The sequence below is a fragment of the Schistocerca gregaria genome, chromosome 3, assembly GCF_023897955.1.
Source record: "Schistocerca gregaria isolate iqSchGreg1 chromosome 3, iqSchGreg1.2, whole genome shotgun sequence".
In the NCBI taxonomy this organism is placed as follows: Eukaryota; Metazoa; Arthropoda; class Insecta; order Orthoptera; family Acrididae; genus Schistocerca; species Schistocerca gregaria.
In genome coordinates, this window is record NC_064922.1 from 298,043,855 (window position 1) to 298,066,611 (window position 22,757).

Here is a 22,757-nt window from a genome sequence, read left to right on the forward strand (position 1 = left end):
TACAAGCGTTTATAGGGGCCTCACGCAGCGCGTGCGTTCCTGTTTGAACTCCCAGCACACAACGAGACAATCTGCGGAACAAAGTTGCGTCCTGTCGGCAGATGCCCTTTTAATTCTGGGAACTGACGTAATGCAGTCAGAGGACTTGCGCAGTGCGACCGCTTGAGCTGACAAAGTTTTCTCTATTCCTGTGGCGGCCTCGTTATTTGCTGAGCGTCAAAAGCGAGGCGGTCAGTGCGAATAGGGGCGAAGCACAGTCTCAGGTGGAAACGGAATGCAACGGCAACCATTCTCACCTAACATAACAGTTTTCATTATATATATATATATTTCTCATCAGTCTACTGACTGGTTTGATGCGTCCCGCCACGAATTCCTTTCCTGTGCCAACCTCTTCATCTCAGAGTAGCACTTGCAACCTACGTCCTCAATCATTTGCTTGACGTATTCCAATATCTGTCTTCCTCTACAGTTTTTGCCCTCTACAGCTCCCTCTAGTACCATGGAAGTCATTCCCTCATGTCTTAGCAGATGTCCTATCATCCTGTCCCTTCTTCTTATCAGTGTGTTCCACATATTCCTTTCCTCTGCGATTCTGCGTAGAACCACCTCATCCCTTACCTTATCAGTCCACCTAATTTTCAACATTCGTCTGTAGCACCACATCTCAAATGCTTCGATTCTCTTCTGTTCCGGTTTTCCCACAGTCCATGTTTCACTACCATACAATGCTGTACTCCACACGTACATCCTCAGAAATATCTTCCTCAAATTAAGGCCGGTATTCGATATTAGTAGGCTTCTCTTGGCCAGAAATGCCTTTTTTGCCATAGCGAGTCTGCTTTTGATGTCTTCCTTGCTCCGTCCGTCATTGGTTATTTTACTGCCTAGGTAGCAGAATTCCTTAACTTCATTGACTTCGTATCCATCAATCCTGATGTTAAGTATCTCGCTGTTCTCATTTCTACTACTTCTCATTACCTTCGTCTTTCTTCGATTTACTCTCAAACCATACTGTGTACTCAATAGACTGTTCATTCCATTCAGCAGATCATTTAATTCTTCTTCACTTTCAATCAGGATAGCAATGTCATCAGCGAATCGTATCATTGATATCCTTTCACCTTGTATTTTAATTCCACTCCTGAACCTTTCTTTTACTTCCATCATTGCTACCTCGATGTACAGGTTGAAGTGTAGGGGCTGAAGGCTACAGCCTTGTCTTACACCCTTCTTAATACGAGCACTTCGTTCTTGATCGTCCACTCTTATTATTCCCTCTTGGTTGTTGTACATATTGTATATGACCCGTCTCTCCCTATAGCTTACCCCTACTTTTTTCAGAATCTCGAACAGCTTGCACCATTTTATATTGTCGAACGCTTTTTCCAGGTCGACAAATCCTATGAACGTGTCTTGATTTTTCTTTAGCCTTGCTTCCATTATTAGCCGTAACGTCTGAATTACCTCTCTCGTGCCTTTACTTTTCCTAAAGCCAAACTGATCGTCACCTAACGCATTCTCAATTTTCTTTTCCATTCTTCTGTATATTATTCTTGTAAGCAGCTTCGATGCATGAGCTGTTAAGCTGATTGTGCCATAATTCTCGCATTTGTCAGCTCTTGCCCCGTAATACTGCAATACAGGGTATTCCACAACGATCTCTACAACATCGACCGCATGAATTTCAGAAATCGGAATAGGTGCATAGGTGCAATTGGTGGCATAATGCTCACGCAGACGTATAGCCTGAGTATTCATTTAAGGGGCACCACCACTTTAACGGCGTAAAAAAAGCGTTTTGTTGCCAACTCATTTTTGGGTGGAAGGAAAGGATATGGAGAAATAATACTTGGAGCAGCTATTAGACATATATTTAAGTATATTATAAAAAATTGTGTAGAGAAATATTACAAAATTGCTATACTTCAGCAAAAATCATGAGTTATGTTGAATTTGAGGCGATCTGCAGCACGCACTGTTACTGGTATCAGTTTGAACCTGGAAAAAAAGAAAAAAAATCTGTGTAGTCTACATGAGAGTGGGGATTTTAGAATTTTTTTTGTGTAATTAAGCAGTTAAATTTTCACCATAAAAGGACCGTTATTTATTAGTAAATATTGTTTAAATTAGGTGTCTAACTATCGAATATCCCGTACGTGGCTCATTTTGAAATGGTATTTCAAAGTTGAGGTTAAATTTTCAAATAAAAACATTGAAAATAGTTGAACTTACGCTGCGTGCCATTTCGAAAAGTCATATTCCCAGACAAAAGCGTTTAGTTTTGAAATGTGCTACAGACATTAACAGTTGAAAAAATATACTGTTAGAAAACTCTTACAATTAATCTGCTACCCCAGGACTAGCCGTTGCGATCTAAATCATATCAAGTAGTTTATTATAGAACGATTGAAATATCGGTCTTAAAATTTCCATTAATGTATAAAACTTTACACTTCCTTTTAGCTCTACCGCAAGCAGGAGCACTGCTAGGATCATTCGACGGTTGATTTTATATGCATTCCATAAAGACTTACTAGTTGGTGTAACAACTTCTAGGAAGCAATAATTATTGTCAAACCTAAGCCTCGAGTATTTCGTTCTTGCGACGCGATATTTTACATTTCATGTGTTGAAAAAAAAATAGACAAAACGGCAAGAAAATTTATAATCCTTCAGTTCAATCCGTAAATCACATCAAAATCTTAGTCACTGTCTGTCAGTTTCTTAGCAGAGGTAGAGAGTCCGTTCACCTGCTCTCAGCGTCATACTCTGAATCGCCAAAGAAACTGGTACAGGCATGTGGATTCAAATACAGAGATATGTAAACAGGCAGAATACACTTGTTGTATAAGCCAAAAAGTGTCTGGTGCAGTTGCTAGATCGGTTACTGCTGCTACAATGGGAGGTTTTCAAGATTTAAGTGAGTTTGAACGCACGAGCGATAGAACACAGCATTTCCGAGGTAGCGATGAAGTGGGGGTTTTCCCGTATGACCATTTCACGAGTGTACCGTGAATATCAGGATCCCAGTAAAACATCGTATCTCCGACATCGCTGCAGTCGCAGGAACACACTGCAAGAACGGGACCGATGACGACTGAAGAGAATCATTCAATGTGACAGCAGTGGAATACTTTCGAAAATTTCAGATTTCAACGAAACATCATCGATATGGGCTTTCGGAGCCGAAGACCCACTCATGTACCCTTGGTGACTACACGACACAAAGCTTCACGCCTACCTGGAGCCGTCACACCGGCATTGGACTGTTGATGACTGGGAACATGTTGCCTGGTATGACGAATCTCGTTTCAAATTGTATAGAGCGGATGGACGTGTACGGCTATGGAGACAACCTCATGAATCCATGGACCCTGCATGTCAGCAGCGGACTGTTCAAACTGGTGGAGGCTCTGAAATGATGTGGGGTGTGTGCTCTTTGAGTGATATGGGACCGCTGATACGTCTAGATATGACTCGGACAGGTGATAAGGACGTAAGCCTCGTGTGTGATCATCTGCGACCATATATGTCCATTGTGCATTCCGACAGACTTGGGCATACTGGACATAAAAATCAAGACGCGAGCTCAAAGTTCCTGCAGATCTGGTAGACAACATCCTTCACAAAGCCCCAAAGAAAAAAAAGCTAGTGAGATTATGTCTGGAGATCTTCGGCTCCAGGAAATGTAGCATCCTTTCTCAGTCCATCGAACCGGGAATGTTATGTCCGAAGCCTTCCTAATGATCGAGGTTCAGTGAGGTGAGGTATCTACCTGCTGCACAGTGATGTCAGGTTGCAGTTCTCCGACAGCTTCATGTCAGGTTCCCGTTATTCGGCCAGAGGAAATGCAAACTGTTGCAACATGTCTAGATACAAAAAACGAGGTTATTGGCGCCACAGCACGGCCATGAAGCATACAACACCAGACTTTTACCTTTGGTCTGTCGCGCATAATTTCCATGCTGAAGTGGGTTTCTCAGAGCCCCAAATCCTTACATTGTGTCGTTCTAGCCGGCCGCGGTGGCCGAGCGGTTCTAGGAGCTTCACTCCCAGTCCCAGGTTCGGATCCTGTCTCGGGCATGGATTTGTGTGATGTCCTGAGGTTAGTTAGGTTTAAGTAGTTCTAAATATAGGGGACTGATGACCTCATATGTTAAGTCTCATAGTGCTTAGAGCCATTTTTTTTCATTTTACCTTCCATGTCACATGCGAGCATACTTCACCGGGAACAATATCCTTTTCAGATAGTCTGTGCCTTAGTCGATGCGCTCAAGGGTCTCAGTCGCATATGCTTTGAGTCTTGGCCTGCCATCAGGTTGAAGTGCATGCAGCTGCTGCTTCAGATTGTAGGTATAGAGCTTCAGTCTTTTGTGTACCATCCTGTGCACCATGGTTGCTGGTAGGTGCAACATTCGTAGCACTTGGCAGACTGATTTGGTTGGGCTCCGGATAAATGCCTGTTGCTCCTGTAACATATCTGCAGCACTCGTTCTCGGACGCCAATAACCGTCCTCTTCATGACATATCCGATTTCCTTGAAACACGTGTGTGACTGCCTGAGAATCGGACGGGATAGTGACGCACTTCTGTCACGTGTCAGACAGTTCTACTGGACTTGGGTGTTAGATTTGTCCTCTATCAACCATTCCATGTCATCAGCTGGAGAGGAGGCTATTTCCATCAATAACTAAGTTGAAAAAAAAAACTTAAGGTGCGTGTGTGAACATTACGCCACAGTCCGCAGCTTTCTACCTATCCTTATTTCTGAAATATATGAAGGCGTTCAATAAATAATGCAACACAGTTTTGTTTCTTACAGCAGGTTAGTTTTATTCAGGATTCCAAGGCGCCATATTATTCCCCACCATTTTGACTAGAAAACAGTATTTTTCAACATAATCTACGTTCAATGTGACATCCTTACGCCACTTTATTGAGAGCATTTATATGCCCGCATTGTACCACTGTACTGGTCGACGCCGGAGCCGCGTTGCTGCATCACTTCCCCATCATCCAAGTACTGCTTACCGTCGAGAGGACTGGGCGAAACAGATGGAAGTCGGAAATGTGAAATCGGGACTGCAGGGTGGATAAGGAGGAACAGTCCAATTAAGTTTTGTGATGAGCTCCTCTCGTGCGCGCAGACTTGTATGCGGCCTTGCGTTGTCATGGAGAAGCAGAAGTTCATTTGCTTTTATGTGGCGACGAACACGCTGTTTGTGGCCGGACGCCATGTGGGAGACAGGAGGTTCCCGCCACCCTGTTACGATGATGATAGCCGCCTCGTCCAATGACTCACCGTGCGTTTGTTCATTGACAGGTCTGAGTAGACGGTCTACAAGCGCCTGCAAATATTTGGAATGCTCTGGTTCTCCGCGATAAGAAACACAATGATAGCTCTCTGCTTGTAACGCACCTCTGTTACAGATGCAATTTTGAAGGTTACGTCTAGCACTAGAACCAATTGGATCTTCATGAAACTATTTGGTCTGAAGCAAGAAAATTTCACGCCGTCCCATAACAACTTCCACTTTTTTAAACTTCGTTGCATTAGTTATCGAACGCCCCTCGTACATGAACAAAGTTGTAATGATTTTAGAATACTCTGTACCACTGGAGAAAAAGAACGACGTTTTAGCCACGGATGCTGTGTCCTTGATCTAGGTCTATTGTTGTATAATGCTGCTGAGTGTGCAATAGCTAACACCTTGAGGCCCTAATGGCACTAGCGAGGATCTGCGCTGCGCTTCCAATCTCCTGCACTAAGAAAACAGCAATCTGCCACACGCCAGCGGATTATAGCGACAGGCCATATTTATGGCGGATTCTGCAAACCCCACATGTCTCTCCTGTTAGTGTAGCCACGATCTGCATGCTGTTACCTTCAATTCTCGGAATCCCTACTCTGGTGTCCTATAGCTGGGCACACATGAAGCAATTTCCGAGACGGGCCACTTTCAGAAAGTCCTTTCCCGCCTCCGCATCGACCATACTTGGCTGACTCAGGTCACCTTTGCGCCGCGAGGATCCACCTCAGTGTCGCTGTGGCTCACATTTGACAGCGGTCCACATCTTGTTGCACCGCACAGTTTTAGTCGCCCTGAGGTGGACTTTTAACGTTCCCATCACGCTGCTTACGGTGTTGGGGGACAATTCCTCAACTGCTGGTCTAGTTTTACGTTTTATTCGAGAGAGAGAGGGGGGGGGGGGGGGGAGGGCGGTTATCACTCAATCTTAGAGTAGTCGTCTAGCTTCCTCTCCTAGGCCTTCACCCTTCCTTCATTTTAAGACTTCCTTGCTCTTTCTTTACTGTTTGTTGAACTTGGTGTTCGTCTTTTCCCTATTTGAGTTTCTCTAGCCTTCTCTTTTTAGGCTGGAGATTTTAGTGTGCTTTTTTTCAATTCTTGCTACCACGCAGCCAAGGCCGCCTTCTATACTGATTTAATAACTTCAACTGTTTTTCCCCTGTTAGTGCTCTTTTACCCTTTTGGCTTGCTTCTTCCGCTTTTTCTGTCAGTGTGTGTCCCAGTTATTTTTACGCCTTTTTACTTTCCCCGTTTCCTCCTGGGAGTGGTTTTAAGCCAGGACTAGTTTGCTTGAGGACAAGGAGACAGATGATTCTACTGCAGAATGTCTTGCTTGTGGCCGGCCACTGTGGCCGAGCGGTTATAGGCGCTTGAGTCCGGAAAGGACTGCTTCTACGGTCTCAAGTTCGAATCCTGCCTCGGGCATGGATGTGTGTGATGTCCTTAGGTTAGTTAGAGTTAAGTAGTTCTAAGTTCTAGGGGACTGATGACCTCAGATGTTAAGTCCTATACTGCTTAGAGCCATTTCTCTTGCTTGTGAAAACTGACCCATGAACATTACAAGAGAAAGTATGCCAAAAATAGGCTGTACGAAGAGATGGCTGAACATGCTACATCCTACCTCTGGACTTAAGTGTAATAATATCTAAGTTACAAATTTTGAAATCGAGCTTCAGAAAAGAGCTTAGAAGGATGCGGGGTTCTGAAAGAAGCGAAAAATAGAGGAGAAAGAATTGTATAGTATACTATATTAATTACTGTATTACCCTTAACTTTTTACGTCCATTACTTTACAAGTATTATCAATTATTACCAATTACTGTAATTTAGAGACGCCGTCTTCCTAGCATGTCGAATCTTCAGTATTCTCAGAGCAATGCCCCTCGAGTCTAAATCGGATCTTTATGTCTAGAACGTTGCCTATTGCCAGTGTTTTTTGGTCCATTTAGTGTGATTTTTCTTCCGAGAAATATATGAATACATAGCCGCCCGTGGATCGAATGCGACCTGTCGGCCGGTGTGTTGGTCAGCCTGGGTTTGGTTTCTATGGCCGTTTCCAACATTCTACTAGATGAATACCGGGCTGGTACCCACGCGCGCCTCAGATAGACGATCCGCCAACATTTCCAAAATGTTGTCATACTTTCACCTCGATACCACGAAACGCAAACAGATTTGGGAAAGGGTGAGGGGGGGGCAGGTGTCGACAATAAGAGCAGTTGTCACCCTACACTGCTGAACTGCTAATTCCAAATCAGTCTGCAGCCCCCGTCAACATACGCGGGATAAAGACCGGGAAATAGAAAGTCCATACTAATTTGCTGCCCATTAGTTTCAAATTCCAAAAATGTTCTACAGTGCAACATTGTCTGAAAACGTTGAACTATACAACGTACTTCCTGCGAGTCACAGTTTCAACTACTGAAATCCGTCGCCTGTGGTCTTCATTTAAAAATTGGCAGAAATGAAATGCAACGTATAGATAATATGTATTAGTTCTTTCGAGCAGCGGAAGCCTGCCTGCTGAAGATCTGGACGTCTTTTGAGGAGGTCCATGAATTGATCCAATTTTCGTCTTGTTCATATGACCGGAAGTACTGGCCATCCAGGCCGTGCGCCATTGATCGAAAGAGATGGTAGTCAGGGGGAGCAATGTCTGAAGAACACAACGGATGGGATAGGCCTTCCAATTTCAAAGTTTCCGCGTTTCGACGGGTTTTTGCGACATGGGGTCGAGCTCTGTCAGCTTCAAAATCACTTTTCCATATACAAGGTGTTACAAAAAGGTACGGCCAAACTTCCAGGAAACATTCCTCACACACAAATAAAGAAAAGATGTTATGTGGACATGTGTCCGGAAACGCTTACTTTCCATGTTAGAGCTCATTTTATTACTTCTCTTCAAACCACATTAATCATGGAATGGAAACACACAGCAACAGAACGTACCAGCGTGACTTCAAACACTTTGTTACAGGAAATGTTCAAAATGTCCTCATTTAACGAGGATACATGCATCCACCCTCCGTCGCATGGAATCCCTGATGCGCTGATGCAGCTCTCGAGAATGGCGTATTGTATCACAGCCGTCCACAATACGAGCACGAAGAGTCTCTACATTTGGTACCGGGGTTGCGTAGACAAGAGCTTTCAAATGCCCCCATAAATGAAAGTCAAGAGGGTTGAGGTCAGGAGAGCGTGGAGGCCATGGAATTGGTCCGCCTCGACCAATCCATCGGTCACCGAATCTGTTGTTTAGAAGCGTACGAACACTTCGACTGAAATGTGCAGGAGCTCCATCGTGCATGAACCACATGTTGTGTCGTACGTGTAAAGGCACATGTTCTAGCAGCACAGGTAGAGTATCCTGTATGAAATCATGATAACGTGCTCCATTGAGCGTAGGTGGAAGAACATGGGGCCCAAACTAAAATGAGCTCTAACATGGAAATTAAGCGTTCCGGACACATGTTCACATAACATCTTTTCTTTATTTGTGTGTGAGGAATGTTTCCTGAAAGTTTGGCCGTACCTTTTTGTAACACCCTGTACATCGCTGTACTGTATCAGATTGTCTTTCACTTTTCACCTCAAACACTTCAGCTGCTTTCCATACCGATCTTCTGTGATTATTTCCGTCGGTTTCAGTTGCTTCGAAAATCTTCTCTCTTCCACCGCCATGCGGCTTTCGACGTCAAAATCAGCGTTCTTGAAGCATTGAAACCATTCTGTGCGCGTTCTTTCACTTACAGGTGCCTTACCCTAGGTGTTATCCAGCATTTTATGAGATTCAGCGGCAGACTTACTAATGTTAAACCAGAAATTAAAACGACCCGCAAAGGACGAAAACTGGGCTCATAAGTTGACGTACTCAGTGGAGAATATCTTTGTGATGCAATCACAAACGTTTTGTATCCCGCCTGGGAGGCGGCTCGTGGGTCTGCTCCCGCAATTTGGCACAGGTGAGCACGTAGGTGCGAAGCCTTAGACCCGTCGTAAGTAGTGGAAAATCTCTATACGAAGCGAAGCTGGAGTAACGTGCCCCGGCCGTATGCTCTTCATGAACTGGTGAGAAATTGGAGCGGCGCTCGTGGAGCTGCACAACGTCGGTTAGAGGGCGCTGTGGTCGGCGAAGATCTTCCGGTCGTAGTGCGAACCATAGAACGGACACCTACGCTGTGGCATCGTAGCTATCGATACCACACAAAACGAGTAAAGTTTTGGTGGTGCTATGTTTACAAATGCCTAAACACTTACGACCTACCATCTGCACTGCCAGTTGCAGCTGCTGCCACCTACTGCAAACGGTGGAAGCAAAGTTGGAGATCTAATAATTATGGGCTTTTGAATCGTAATAGCCAAAAGATGCTGTACATGAATGTGGAAAGGAATTCAGAAACGAAACACATTCCTTGAGATCTAAGACAACTGCTAGAGAAAAGTCACGGTACGGAAAGACATAAACAATTTACGAAACCGTTCAATGGAGTTGTTTTACCGTATGGCTGTGAAAGCCTTACGTTGGTAATGACAGACGCTTTGGAGGTGCAGCTCGGGAAAAAATGTAGACGAGCCGAACAGAGAGGAAATGCAACGAAGAAATTTAAGAAAAGGAGGAAGATGCATCATGGCCACTATAGTCAAGTAGAAAAAAAGTTTTTAGTGATTCTTACCACGCAATAATGTCAAGACATATACGTTTAAAGGAAATGCTTTAGGTAAGAAATTTTTTGGACTGCTGGGGAGAGGGAGGGACAAGATCGAAAATTACTCTGTATTGTTTCGAGAAAATAAAATGTCAAAGTTAAGAGAGAAATGAAAAGAGCGACACAAAACGATGAATATCGTATGCATCGACGTGGAATGGCTTTTAGAAGATGACGATTGCGTAACTTTAGAAGCAAAACACTTCCTGTGCTCCCTACGACACTCAAGGAAATAATGTCAGATACGCTCAACACAAGAGATGTTAGATGTTTAGTACACTGGTGCAATCTGTTTCGTGAGGTATCAACGGGGAAATCGACAGTTCGAATACGTACTGGGACACGCATGGCGGCAGAGCAACGTGATGCCGTCATTACTGGCGACCTATCACGACTGGGATGGCAACCGACACTTACCCTTCATGAACGGTGCAACGAGGAATGGACACCAGCCAGCACTGTCACCGTAATGGTACCTACGCAATTGGAAACTCTTGCCAAATAGTTATAGAGATTTATGCATTTATTTTATTTGACACGACGACGACGTTCAGACATTCTGTTACATCTAACCAGACATTATTACTGAGTTAATATTACAACTAGCGGAAAAATGCTTCTACAGGTGCACGAAAGAGGCGAGTAAGTTCCTGTAAGATTGACTGAAAAATGAGATATCAGTTGTCTCATTCTACCGTCCTCAGACTCTTCTAAAACTATCACAAAACGTTTGGCATGCGAACATATTCGCGTTCTTTTTTAGCATAGAGCTCACCTCTAACACCCACAATCTACCCTAACTCAGTCCATCACTGTAATCCGCTGATACCCACCCACTCACAATTGCCCTTACTTGCACACTCATCCAGTCCAACCCATTGTCATTATCTTTTTGTGTCTCTCTGTCATTGTCCCCTGTGTCAGAGACACAGTCTCTTTCTTTCCGTCCTAGTGCTATAGTCTGCTGTCACTGTCACTGTCTCCCTCTTCCTCTCTCTTGCTGCTAGTACGTCATTCCTTCCTTCATACAGCTGCTGCTGTCCCTTCTCACTTTCACTACCTCCCTCTTCCTCGTTCTCACTGTTATGTACTCTCTCTCATTGTCACTGGCTCTGACTGTCTTCCACTTTCTCCTTCTGTTTATTCCTCTCTCACTGACGCTTTCCTTCCTGTCCTAGCACTGTTCTGTTACTGATAGCTATGTTCCACTGTTTACTATCTACCAGTACTCATAACTCTACCGTATCTTTGCATCTGCCACGGTCTTTATGTCTCTCAGCACAAAAAAGCGCGAATACGTGAGCATTCCATAATTTTTGGGAAAGTTTTTGAAGGTACTGCGGAAGGTAGAATGAGTCAGCTGGTATCCCACTTTCTAGTCAAAGTCTTTTAAATAAACAGGAACTCTTTCTCATTTTTTGTGCTCCTATAGGAGCATTTTTCCTCTGGTTCCCTTCTTTCCCTTGATGAAGCAGCGCGTGTAACTCATATGAAAAGAAATGTGCTGGTCATCAAAATTTAGATAGTTTACTTGTGTGAAATTGAACTAACGCAGGATTAATTATACGCGCATAAATTTTGCATGTACTTCAGTACTACAATGTGGCCTTCCCAGAACCCTTCTGAAGATAATCGAGACTCTTTACATCATACTTCTCCGAGCTACTCAGTTTATAAACTACGTTTCCGTCTCACATCGGATTTTACGTGCGTATTTGAGGCGCACAAGTGGGGTGTATTCCGGGAACGGCTAAAGATATACAGAAAAATTTCAAGGCTGTTAGAGATAGGAATACATCGTAAAAGTTACATATATTTGCTGTGCATAGTCGTTTCCGCAGCTGGGTATGGGTCTGCTGGAGTCGGCGAAAATATAGTTAAAAACAGCCGTTTTTTGGTTTTCCGAGGAACAACGCATTAAATATGGTGCCTCCGTAAGTCACATCAAACGCACCGTAACCACATCAAATGCAAAAACAACCAACCGATTTGCTCCATTTGCCTAACCAGGAGGAAGCGTGTAATATTCATACCTTGACCCTGTACTGTGGGATAGTGACGCTATTGGGTATACAAATTCTCCCTTTCCCAAGGGCTATCCAAATCACTTGACCCATCGTCAATAGACCCAGAGGCATGAGATCCCGATTCTATGTCGCTTGCATACCGATATGCGTAGCACATGAGTACCACCTAACACTAAAAACAGTAACATTAATAATTAGAGTAATAAAACAATAATAATAATAATAATAATAATAATAGCAGGTGCCCTAACTTCTCAGTTCTCAAAGTAAAAGACCATTTTACAATAATATTATAAATAATAATGTTAATAATAGTGATAGTAATAACACTGCACTTGCTTGGATAGGCTCTCGCCTTATCTTACCGCTCCCAGGATTCGGGGAAGTGTGTCGTCCTCGGATCGACTACCCCGGAGGATTAACGACTAGGTCCGGCATGCCCGTCAGCTTGACTGTGGTTCTTAGGCGGTTTCCCACATCCTACTGCTTGAATATCGGGCTGGCATCCACGTCCAATCTCAGTTACACGATTCGCAAATATTTAGAAAACGTTCGCACGCATTTACATGGGCAAACAGTACATGCTGACAGCTGATGCTCACAGAAAGAGAGACTACGCCGTTGATGACTGCTAAAGCCTTAATTTTCTCTTGAATGCAGATTGCTTTTGGAAAAGAAGTAGGTTACCGCAGAGTAAGAAAGATTTTGTATTATGCATAGTCACTGCCAAGATGATGGACGTATTAGATTTGGTACTGTAGTTAATTAATGATAGTAGGGATTTGATATGTGAGGAGATGATACCATTGGCCAAGAACCCAATGAAGAAATCAGACTCTGAGAAAATCACGCGCAAGAATAACAGACATGACTGACCAGCCTTATGCTACACACGTGTCTTACGCAAGCGTTCATGGTTAGCTAGACTAGTGTAGTGTATTTTCGGTTTGGAACTAAGACGCTATGAGACACCAGCACTTTCAGCATTTTTCTTCTCATCGAGATTTTAGTTCATCTATTACGAATTCTCAGAATTTCACTAACAGTTTAATCAATGGATGAGCCCCAAACAAAGGACTAGTAAAGCAACTGACAGTTATCTTAACTTTGTGAGGATAAGATGAAAACTTAACGGTGTAACAGCGGCAGTGGTTTGCTTTTAAGTCAGCTCACGTTTTCCGATGTTTCAGCAGTGAGCACATACCCATCTATACCTCCCGTTGCTCCTTCATTGCACCCTACAGTTACACCTACGTCTGCGTATACACGCTACAAGCCAGTGTACTGTGCATGTAGAGGGTACTTTGAGCTGAGTTCGGCTATTTGCTGGCCTACTCCTTCCACGTAGTGAGTACGTGAAAAATGACTGAGTATAAATCTGAGCAGCTTTATCTTATTCTCATCATTCAGAATGTTTTCTATCTACAAGTTGTAACACCCCACCCGTCATTTATGTGGTTTTGGTGTGTGTTGACTCAAGGTACTTGACAAATAGATCAACATAGAGTGCAAAACTGCCGCAATGTCGGATAACTCCAAGAAAGTAATAAGGCCCTGTGACTCCTGATTGAACTGCGGTGACAGTGCTGACATTAATTGCTTAAGAATTGATCCCTTTTAATTAAAAAGAGGTGCACATTGATGTTATATTCAGCTATTGAACACCAGATGCAAATGTTGAACATAAAATTAGTTAAGAAAGTGAGTTGGGATTTCAACTACTTGATTGAAAACAGATGCAGTCGATTAGCACGAATTTATTTTAACTCATGACCTTCAATCATTACATTACATGACTCACCTAACAGGCAGTGCTAATAAGTTGCGTTTGCGTGGAGTAAAGCGCGATAAATCAAAAGTAATTGCTATCGATTGACCCAGGCGTAATGCGAAGTGCGACAAGAATTCTACAATACACGGCTCATGAAACCCTCGTGGAAACTTTGCCGCCATGATCCAACAAATTAATCAGTGGCCGGAGAGGGCGCGATATCACCGAATTCAGAGTGGCGGCGCGGCGTCGTTATGCGGACGTCGGCCGACCTCGTGGTGCTGCAAGGCTGCGCTCGTCTATTCACTATCTTGCTCAGTACATAGCTGAACCAAAACATTCTATCTCCAAGCTCAATCGTTCCGTTTGCTAAGTCCTAAACTGCAGAGATGCTCACTCTCTCTCAGGTAAGCTGAGTAAAGAACGCCACGTCCGCAATCTAGGCAAGCTGGGAACGGAAGAGCACCACAGAGACTTCTCCCAGTCCGCTCTTCGCCTCGGTTTCCCCTCCAGCAAAATCACTTACGCCAATTGCAGCGCAAGTCGCGTTAATTATGCGTCGCTTCCCAGCGCTGACCAATGCCTGCTCTGGGAAGTGAACAAATTCTCACAAAATTTCCCCTCTTCACAACTTCTGCTATTTAGCTCCTCCCAGGCCATCCATCAAGGTTAGTGTCTGCACGAAACACCAATTTTTCTGGAATTCGGACTCCCAGGAGAGTACTTCAGATTCCTTGGGCCTACATTCCCATCGGAGGTCGGCGTATTTCATTCTGTCGCTCTTCACCTGATTTACTTCAGACTCTGCGGCCCGTGAATTCAGCGTGAAGTTGCTATTGTCACGAACACGCATATTTTGGCCTCTGTTGACGGCTCCACCGTAGTTTTGCGTGGCTTTCTCACATGTTTCACTGAAAACTGGACGACAGACGTTTATCAATAGGCATATCAGTTCTTTGTCTGCTTCCTGGTACACCAGCATGGTGTCAACCACCCACTCACTGTCACTCATCTTAAGGCAGCTGGAGGACGCGCTCCGTTACCGCTTTCTCAGAGCTTGAGCTGCCCTAAGCTGCCTATTGTTGCTTCCCTACGCCGCTCCCCAGCTGGCCACGGTCAACTCGAATACTTCCCTAGGATAAACTAGCCTCCAGTAAATCGACGCGTTTCCACAAAGTTTTCATGTCGTGTGAATTACTTTAAAACCGTCACACGATATTAGTTATTCCAATACTTCCATACTATACCCTCTACAAGATGCATTGTGCCTTGTCAGTCATTTCTGTTCAGCCCTACTGTTCGCTCAACGTGAGTTTGGTGATCTTTAATGACTTCATGTAAGGGGCATAGTTCTTGCCATCTTACAGAATTACATACGTTTGCTGTGCACAGTCTTTTCCGCGGCTGGGTTTGGGTCTGCTGGTGACGGCGAAAATATAGTAAAAAAGCCTTTTTTTGGGTTTCCGAGGAATTATGGTGCCTCCATAATTCTGTCAATCGCATCGTAACCACATAAAATGCAAAAAGAACCAACCGATATGCTCCATTTGCCTAAGCAGGAGGAAGCGTATAATACTCATACTTTGGCCCTGTACTGTGGGATAGTGACACTAAGACGAACCTTCTATAGTGTATACAAATTCTCCCTTGCCCAAGGGCTATCCAAATCACTTGACCCGATCTTCCTATCGTCAACAGACCCCGAGGTATGAGCACCAGAAGGTCCCAATTCTATGTCTCTTGAATACCGATATGCATAGCACATGAATACCACCCAAAACTAAACACATTAAAATTAATAATTAGAGTAATAATAATAATAATAATAATAATAATAACAGATGCTCTAATTTTACAGTTCTCAAAGTAAATGTCCATTTTACAATTATATTATAAATAATGATATTAATATTAATAACAACAGTATTAATAATAATGATAATAATAACAATTAACCTCACTGTTATTTTTTAGCGTTGCTTAGCATTTGAACCAAATGTCTGAATTCTATTCGGTGGGAAGATTCTGGATCCTAGCAACGTTTCAAAGAAACAGATAGTGGAGCTTATCCTGCAGTAAAACTCAAATGGATGGCGTACTTATCGTATTAGACTAACAGAGGATTTTGACAAAAAGCGGTCTGTATAGTCACAGGCTTGGCTTACTGAGAAATCTGAGATGGTAAACACAAGAATAAAGTCAGTGTGCATACCACATACCTAACAGATGATTTCTGTTTTCAGGTTTGAACTGCCAATCATCATTAACCCTGTAGAAGCAGTTCCCTTTTGTTGAAGAAAGCTTTCTTCGCTCACAATACACTTCTCCTGACATCTTACTCCCTTCGGCCACCTTATGTTCCATGCTTTATAATCTTGCTACGAAGACAAAAGAAAACTTTCATCTGCTAGTAAATATTAACTTATTTTGGTATTTTTGAAGTCCCTACACACATTTATCCTACTCTTCACTCCGTTTGTAAGAACCTTGATATCAACTAAATGTTATTCCCTAGTCTTCTCCCTCTGTTTTCTTTTCTTTTCTGTTCTTTTCTTTTCTCTTCTTTTTTCTATTACTTTCATAACTTTCGTCTTAGGTCTTTATATCATACCGATCGCTATGCTACTGTCCGCCGGCCGTTGTGGCCGAGCGGTTCTAGACGCTTCAGCCCGGAACCGCGCGACCGCTACGGTCGCAGGTTCGAATCTAGCCTCGGGCATGGATGTGTGTGATGTCCTTAGGTTAGTTAGGTTTAAGTAGTTCTAAGTTCTAGGGGACTGATGACCTCAGCTGTTAAGTCCCATAGTGCTCAGAGCCATATGAACCATTTGATACTGTCCGTTCCACCCAATGTTTCATCCGAGTCTTTGTTACTTGCGGCCAAATAATCGTGCTGTCCGAGACACCGTCCTTGTCAGCTATTCCCCTTGCACTTTCACGTATCTTCTGTAATATTCTTTCGCGATCACAACGATTGTTACAGAAATTGGGACTACACGTGGAAGTTGTTTCAGACACTAGAGAAGACGCTCTAATTTCATAAGACGATTTCTATCCCGTTTCACTTCTACTGTTGACAGTTAATAATGATGTTATCGATGCTGTAATAAGCACAACAAACAAAAAATTAGTCTCACCCGTGGTGTAACTGCTTTGCTGAGACTAATAATTGTCGAAGAAACAAATAAATCAAAGTAAAAGTGTTTACGAATGTTAATCTGGAAGAAGGTAGTTGAAATAAAATATCTTGAAGATGAAAGGGTGTAGCTCATATTTTTGAAATAAAGAAAACAAGTTGACATGAACTTCTGTTCGTTCCTCCGGTGCACTTTATTCTTCGTGTAAATTTCTGAAGTGATGACGGGCCAGAGAAGAGCATGGTTTTCCAATAATATGAAAGGCCAAAAAGTGATTCAGGTGTACTCAGATTCGGAACTCTGAATGTGGTTAATTTCTTGGCTAGATGTTACGTCACACACGACAGCTCAGTATCTCCCATTGTTCTGGTCCCATCGCGCGATTTCTCGCGGGCCTTATGTACACTCGCCGATAGTCTGAACATTGTTACATATAGTAATTAGGTTAATTACACTCACAGAAGTTATTTAAAGTTACAGAAAATAGTATCACTCAGTGGTTATAACTCAAATACTTGAACAGGATACAAGATCAAATACGTATCTGCCTTTTTTATGTAAAAAATAGTGAAATGATTAAAATGAACAATGCCAGTCCCATTTTTGTCAAATGCACTGAAACTACGTTATCACAAGTATTCCTACCATGTTTCCTTCTTCAAATATGAGTACATTATTTTTTAGTGTTGACAGAAATTTAGTATATAGTCCCCTAACATAATTATGTTTATATTCTCAGTTTAGTTGTGTATTGTGAATTACAGTAAAAAAGAAGTAATTAGATGCCATTATGTTAAAGAATAAATTAGGAAGTTGACAGTATGATAAACAGAGTTCTAACATTATAAAATAAATATGTTTGGTTTTTCTTTGTTATCCAACTGTTCATAAACGAATAGTGCTAAGTGTTAATAAACGAATCGACAATACATATTTCTGCCAATGGCTAGGCGTACTACAGCTATTACCGAGTACCTTGACATGAAGCTCTTGAAAATCAAAGTTAAGAACACAAAAGGTGAAGTTACATGTATGGGCCCTACCTAAGGACGTAACGTTTAATCAAGCCATCCGAATTGGTTACGGAATCCTATGAAAAGTGGGCTGTTACGTTCCCCACACCAGGAGACATCGCGCTAATACCGTGCAACATCTCCTCTAGGCCTGATAATGGCTTGTATTCGAGGAAGAGAAGTCACGAAGTTCTTCAGGAAAGCCGTACCCGTTTCTCCAATGAATCCTAGAGTTCTTTGTCGACTAAAGATAGGGTGATAAAGAGGACCAGTTGAAGTGTCATAAGGTGTCCGTTCACCAGATCGGACTTGTGAACACGGCTAATATCATCGTGGAGGGTGGAAGTGTCCACAGCGCATAATCATCATAAAGATGTAGAAGGCAGTGCAACAGGTCACAGAGAATCTTGAAATTTTTGTGGATACCTGAATGAGTGGACTTAGATTACGGTACGAGAAATATCCCCGTATCACATTAAAACAACCCCCAGCCTGACCTACACGCTCCACACACTGTGGATTAAACACTTCAGTGGGCTGTCAGTACACTCGAAGGCTCGTGTCATTCGAAAAAGACGCAAAAGCGCGACTTGCCGGCATTGATGACGTGTAGCTTGGTACTGCTGTGAGCTGCTGCCTTTTGCAAGTAACCGACTCCAAATATCTATTTTATGCAGTTCCCTTCGCAATATTCGTTCGAAAATTGGTTGAGGTGGACCTGTACTCACTGGCTTCAGCAGTTCCTATTGGATTTGAAACATATTAACCTTGACAGGATGTGGCACTCTTCTTCTGATTCCACCATCGTATGCGTTCACTGGTAATAGGTTAGGTTAAATGCCTCCATGTAATATGCCACTCCTCATGTACGTATTTGACAGTCTGCATCATTACACTAAGAAACCGGACACCATCATCCACGGCGTGTTTATGGTCACACCCATTCTGACATTTCTCCATGTCGACGCATCTCGCTGCGTTGGTTACAGACGACCGACTGCCATGACTCACGCCAGAGATAACGTGTCATATGATCGCCTAGTACCAGGTCTGTACTACCTACGTCGCTTCAAAGCGACCAATGAGCTCTCACAAAATAATGAGTAATACAAGAGGCCCTCAATAAGTAACGCAACACATTTTTTTCTCGACCAATTTCGGTTGAAAAAATGAGGAATTTGTTATGGGGCACTGAGTAACATTCTCGCTTCAACCTCTATAGTTTCATGAAGTTCCAGTAGGTGGTGGCGCTATACGAGGTGCATTCAAGTTCTAAGGCCTCCGATTTTCTTTTCTAATTAACTACTCACCCGAAATCGATGAAACTGGCCTTACTTCTCGACGTAATCGCCCTGCAGACGTACACATTTTTTACAACGCTGACGCCACGACTCCATGGCAGCGGCGAAGCCTTCTTTAGGAGTCTGTTTTGTCCACTGGAAAATCGCTGAGGCAATAGCAGCACGGCTGGTGAATGTACGGCCACAGAGAGTGTCTTTTATTGTTGGAAAAAGCCAAAAGTCACTAGGAGCCAGGTCAGGTGAGTAGGGAGCATGAGGAATCACTTCAAAGTTGTTATCACGAAGAAACTGTTGCGTAATTCTCTCCACTTTCTCGATCATGTCGCCAGACCGGCTTGTGCGAGCCCGAGGTTGTTTCGGTTTGTTGTCACACGATGTTCTGCCTTCATTAAACTGTCGCACCCACGAACGCACTTTCGACACATCCATAACTCCATCACCACATGTCTCCTTCAACTGTCGATGAATTTCAATTGGTTTCACACCACGCAAATTTAGAAAACGAATAATTGCACGCTGTTCAAGTAAGGAAAACGTCGCCATTTTAAGTATTTAAAACAGTTCTCATTCTCGCCGCTGGCGGTAAAATTCCATCTGTCGTACTGTGCTGCCATCTCTGAGACGTATTGACAATGAACGCGGCCTCATTTTAAAACAATGCGCATGTTTCTATTTCTTTCCAGTCCGGAGAAAAAAAAAATCGGAGGCCTTAGAACTTGAATGCATCTCGTACACAGCCTTCAAAATGGCATCTGTAACGTAGGTGAGCTCCAAGCACAAAGCTGTCACTGAGTCTCTTGGGCGGAAAACTAGAGCACCTTACATATTCACAGGAGCTTGCAGAATGCCTACGCAGGCCGGATAGCGAATAGAAGCACTGTGAAGCGTTGGGCGAATCATCTGTCATCAGCGCAACAATGTATCGCAAACCTATCCGATCTCCCACGCGCACACCGGCCGCACAAGTCCTCGGGATATTGAAGAAACGACTCCAGAATGTTCGTCGCCACAAAAATTATAACGAACTTCTCGTTCTCCGAGACAGCACAAGTGAGTGCACCCCAGAGAAGCTCACAAAACGTCAGTGGACCGTTCTTCCTCACCCACTCTACAGCCCGGATCTCGCACATTCCGACTTCCATGTGCTGACCCTGATGAAGGAGGCACTCCATGGAATGCAGTACATGTATGATGGGGAGGTTATTGATGCAGCAAGACGTTGGCTCTGAAGTCGACCAGTGCAGTTCCTCCCAATAAGGTGGCGTAAGGCTCCCTCTCTGAGCGCAGATTATGTTCGAACATTGACTTCTGTAGCCAAAAGAGTGGGAAATAAAATGGTGTATTGAAATCCAGAGTAAAACGAAGCTACTTTCAGAAAAATTATTGCATTACTTATTCGACGCCCCTTGTGCTTCTATGTCTGGTGAGCTTACGGCATCTTCACACAACACCTTTTGTAACAGTGAACGTAGAGTCGACGTTAAACAAATGTTCACTGCATTAGCAAAGTAAAAAATAGCCACCAACAACGAAGAAAACAGAAGTTAAAAAATATTCAGTGCAAATATGAGACAACAAGTGGGTAACTCTATACTAACATTCTGTTCAAACGGCGCAATAAGGCGATCTATATCATCTTTACAGGAATGATTGTCTATTTTTAAAAAAAGCTATTCGCAATTGTTTGACGTGGGTTCGCTGGAGAGTATTTATTGATACTCTGTCAGGGAGTTAGTAATAGTGCATTGCGAGATTTTCCAGCACTCTTCTCAGATTTCCGAATACATATTTCATTTCCGGTTTTTGCATACATGATTACGGCATTGTTAACAGACTGACAAATTGTTTGACTTCGATGTATATTAAGTGCCCACGAAGACTGGATTTGTAACTTTCTGAAGTAGAACAAATTGTGACTGTCATCAACGCAGTGCCGGTGAGTGCAAAGGAACTTGTCGATACATTTCCTTCATTGGTTCTTCAAGAAAGTACTAAAAAAAAGCACTCCGTCTTCAGGCCACGAGTGGCCTACCGGGACCATCCGACCGCCGTGTCATCCTCAGTGTAGGATGTGGATAGGAGGGGCGTGGGGTCAGCACACCGCTCTCTCGGTCGTTTTGATGGTATTCTTTGCCCGAAGCCGCTATTATTCGGTCAAGTAGCTCCTCAATTGGCATCACGAGGCTGAGTGCACCCCGAAAAATGGCAACAGCGCATGGCTGCCTGGCTGGTCACCCACCAAAGCGCCGACCACACCCGACAGCGCTTAACTTCGGTGATCTCACGGGAACCGGTGTATAGACTGCGCCTAGGCAGTTGCCCTCTTCAACAAAATAATTAAATAAAAGCACAGAAAGGTGAATTCGTGTTAAAAGTCCCGTCGACGACAAGGTCACTACAGACAGTGCACAAGCTCCGAATGGCGAAGAATGTAGGAAATTTGCTGTTTCCATTTAGAGGGTTGGTTGGTTGGTTGGTTGGTTTGTGGGATTGAAGGGACCCGACTACTAGGGCTATCGGTCCCTTTTTCCACTACCTTGAAACACCTAGCAAAAGTAAGAACAAACAATGGAGGTGACAAGAGACGACACAGGACAAGAAAGACACAGACAGAGATCAGTAAAAAGGAATTAAAGTCACACCGAGTGTGACAGTGGTTGGTGGTCCACAGAAACAAAAAAGGAAAAGCCAACCACCAAGAAACGCACTAGAAACTCCAGTCTAGAGGGAACCACCCCAGGGTTTGATTGAAAGTCTTTAAGGAAACCGCGAAAAAAGTAAATCTTGACGTCCAGGTGGGGTATGATCCATCATCCTTCCCAGACGAAAGTCCAGTTTCGTACTACGGTGCTGCTTCGCTAGATGAAAGAAACAAGCAACGGTGCAAAAACATGCAGCCACGGCTTACACTGCTCTTTACTTGCACTTGCAAATATTTATTGCTTTCAATCGGTTATTGTATGTATTACTGGTAGTGTATGTGTTTCTGCACCTAAACGGCTAATATCGACGGATATTCTAGAAGAAAACTTACCCGCCGCATGCTATCTACAATCACAGCAGTTGCAGATTACAATAAATCTCAGAAATATGTTATCGTATGAGCAGTTTATTTATGTATCAAGTTTCATGGCAAAAAGCGCGCCAAAGCCTCGTGGTCATACTACGTGTCACTACGTTGTGTATAGAACATTTGTAAATAAGAGAACTGCAGACTTAAGAAAACACGGAAAAACTGTAAGAGAGTATATGATCGAATAAAGATTTACAGGAAAGTTCTCAACCACTGAGAGAAACTCCTGTACCACAAGGAAAGCTCATCACTCATTGTTTTCCAGATTTGCTGGAAACCCTCTGAATATGAAACTTTCTGAATAGTGCGCACCTTTCTGTACAGTGCTTGATGAAGATTTATCCAAGTGCATATCGTTTCTCCGTCTAGCGTTTTCTGAATGAGTGAAGCATTTTCTTTTGAATGAGTAAATAGTGT